The sequence below is a fragment of the Oncorhynchus mykiss genome, chromosome 9 (genome assembly GCF_013265735.2).
Source record: "Oncorhynchus mykiss isolate Arlee chromosome 9, USDA_OmykA_1.1, whole genome shotgun sequence".
Lineage (NCBI taxonomy): Eukaryota > Metazoa > Chordata > Actinopteri > Salmoniformes > Salmonidae > Oncorhynchus > Oncorhynchus mykiss.
In genome coordinates, this window is record NC_048573.1 from 23,490,346 (window position 1) to 23,493,313 (window position 2,968).

At 40.3% G+C, this 2,968-nt stretch overlaps 1 long non-coding RNA gene across 2 annotated transcripts; it reads right to left on the bottom strand.

Annotated features, from left to right (window-relative positions):
- Positions 1 to 311: 311 nt before the first annotated feature.
- LOC110533006 lies at positions 312 to 1,848 on the bottom strand. 2 transcript variants are annotated; one of them, XR_005053445.1, is made up of 4 exons: positions 1,834 to 1,848; positions 1,524 to 1,678; positions 838 to 900; positions 312 to 703 (listed from the first exon to the last, which is right to left on the bottom strand). It is a non-coding gene; the product is annotated as an uncharacterized LOC110533006 (long non-coding RNA). The 2 variants fall into 2 exon arrangements; XR_002474914.2 differs by lacking the exon at positions 1,834 to 1,848 and having other exon boundaries at positions 1,524 to 1,806.
- Between the last annotated feature and the right edge of the window lie 1,120 nt (positions 1,849 to 2,968).

A 2,968-nucleotide genomic window follows, 5' to 3' on the forward strand; every position in this document is an offset into this window, starting at 1 on the left:
ATCCTCTACATTAATACTTGGGAAACATATATTTAGAAAAGGAATACTTTTCTATAGGAATACTAATACCAAGTTACCCCATTAGGCAAACCATGTACAGTATTACATTGCCTATTGTTGTATAATAAAAATGACCTTTTACATTGAACAGCTACAGTGCTGTTCTTTGTTTACGCCCATTTAGCATCGTTCACACACTAACGGCTTAGACCTAGCCGTCTCTTTAAAAAAATCACATTGGAACACATGTGACCATGGCAATGTGCTAAAGCAGTGAGGTAGTGCTTAAAAAACAAAGACAATATTTCAACAATACTTTATTAACTTCAAGTGCTAAAGGTAGTAGCCTGCAATTACAAAAAACTTAAAAACACACAAACACAAAGGCTTAGGTAAAAACAATATATTGACCTAGGCCTATATCACAAGATCCTTAGAATAACTTTGGTTCAGGTCATGTTATGATATGAACAAAGGAATCTAGCCTGAGAGCATATATTCTATTCTGCCCTTTGGATCAGGACATATAATGTCCATGGCCTTTTCATTGCAAAAGTCCTGATCTTCTCAAAAATATGTTTGCCGGGTTGTGTCCAGTCCAGGGGATGCATTCACATGTCTGGGAGGAAGGACGTCAACGTTGCACAGCAGCTGTAACCTGGTTCCATCTGAGTGAAAGCTCCATGGCCACAACACCACCAGGCTCCAGACAACCAAAGTTGTATAGGAGGAAAACAGAGAAAAAAATAGACAAGACATGAATACCTTGCATACCAGCAATAACATTCATTGACCCCCTAATGCAACCTATAAACGTAAAGTACAAAAACAAAATACCTGATGTGTTGCATGTTCACCCTCAATCATCTCCTTTTGCTGGTGGCGGAGAGCAGGTTTATGCTGAAAGACCACAAAAATGTGTTAAGAGATGAATGAATTAATGTCCTATAGCTTGTTATTGCTTGTCGACTGCTACAGCTGTACTTACACGCCCTGTAACTGCTTCCAGCCCAACAAAGCAGACACAAGATAACTAGCTAGATTTAGCAAACATTCATAATTACCAACTGGTAAATGGTAATGATCAAGTTAGCAAGCTAGTTGAACATTGCAAAAAAAAAATTACATCTATAATCCAATAGTTAGCTAGCTATTTAGCGATCATTTCATCGTGGCTAGCTAACTCGCCAATTTACAATGTGTCCCTATAACGTAACATGCGGTTTGATAAGCTTGTTAATCGATTAGTTTTTGTACCACAATGGCTATTTTCTGTAGCTAGCTAGTTAAAAACGGGCAAATATGAAAAATAGTATCATCATGTTAGCACATCACCATTCAACATTAACAGAAGAATGCAATTGGCCAGCTCAGCTAGCAGGGTTAGCTGGGTTAACAATGGATAAAGCAAGCTATAACGGTGCCTGTATGCAACTGTCTAGCTAGCTAGCTATATAGCTAACAATGAAAACAACTTTGATACAGTTGAGACGTTCGCATTTTAACAGTAGACTCTTTCTTACCAGTGTATGGATTATGATGATTCACGGCAGACTGAAACACTTTCAAAATAATCCTTCCCACTCTGCTTCAACCAGTCCAGACTGCTTTGGGCCGTTCACGAACGAGTCTTGTAGGTGAACGTTAGGAGCCGGCTCGCATTTCAGAAGAGCCGAATCTATTTATAAAATTTGAAACGAAAATTAAGATATAAATATTCAAAATATTTAAATGAACATAATTAACTAATTAAAATAAGAAAAAAAAAATAGGCCTAAATGCTCAAGTGCAAATACATTCGTTCTGACTGTCTGCTCAGACAAACAGCCTCACCTGTTGTTCCTGTCAATCAGACACGCAGTGTCAACCAATGAACCAAAGATGCGTGAGGGAGGGCCGAGCCAACTCACTCACAGTCACACACTTAGCAGCGGAGGAGAAAGGAAGGACAGCTGTGAAAACAACAGCTGGAAAATGAGTCGGAAGCACAGGAGCATTTGGATGCATTTTAATAATGTAGACAATGTTAGAGCAGTGTAGTGTAGAATTTGCCAAAACAAATTCTCATATAAAGCCGGCTCTACGCACAACTTACACCGGCATATGCGAACTGTGCACCCAACTGTGAAGCTAGCTGTAGCGGAGCTTGAGAAACTAACGGGCCTGTTAGTGATAGTGGTGGAGCCAGCACCTCCACACGTGGAGATGTATCCACTCAGTCAAGTAGGTCTACTCCGTGACCCACAGCAACACAGTCTTCTATGTACCAGTTTATGCCAAAGTCCATGTCTGTAGTAAAACAAGGCCAAATTGATATTCCATAGGCTAAAACTATTGCCACCGATTTCCAACCATTTTAGATTGTGGAGGACAGAGGTTTTAGAAATTATAGCAAAAGTCTAAATCCAATGTACACAATTCCAAGCAGGAAACCCCTTTCAAAATCACTTATTCCACAACTGTATGAGAGCACACAGGCTTCAGTGGGGGAAAGAGTCCAAAAAGCGACTGCAGTTTGCCTTACCACTGACTGCTGGACATTAAGGGTAACCACTTCTTACATGTCGGTTACATGTCACTTCATTGAAAAATGTTCGATGTCTAGCTGTCTTCTGGACTGCTTTGAGTTCAGCGACAGACACACCTCAGAGAACTTGGCAGAGGAACTGTTGAGAGTGGCCAGAGAATGGCAAGTAGATGGAAAAGTGGTCTGTTGTGTTAGCAACAATGCAGCTAACATAACCAAAGCCATGATTATTTTTTTAAATGGACCCATCATTCATGTCTTGCCCACACAATCAACCTGATTGTAAGAGATGCTCTGAAGGTGATGAAGCCCACTGTAGACGAAGTGAAAGCAGCTGTGGACTACTACAATGCCAGATGGGGATGCCTGAGCTGAGGCCCAAACAAGACTGCACTACAAGGTGGAATTAAAAATGTTATATGTTGAAACGGTTTCTTGAGT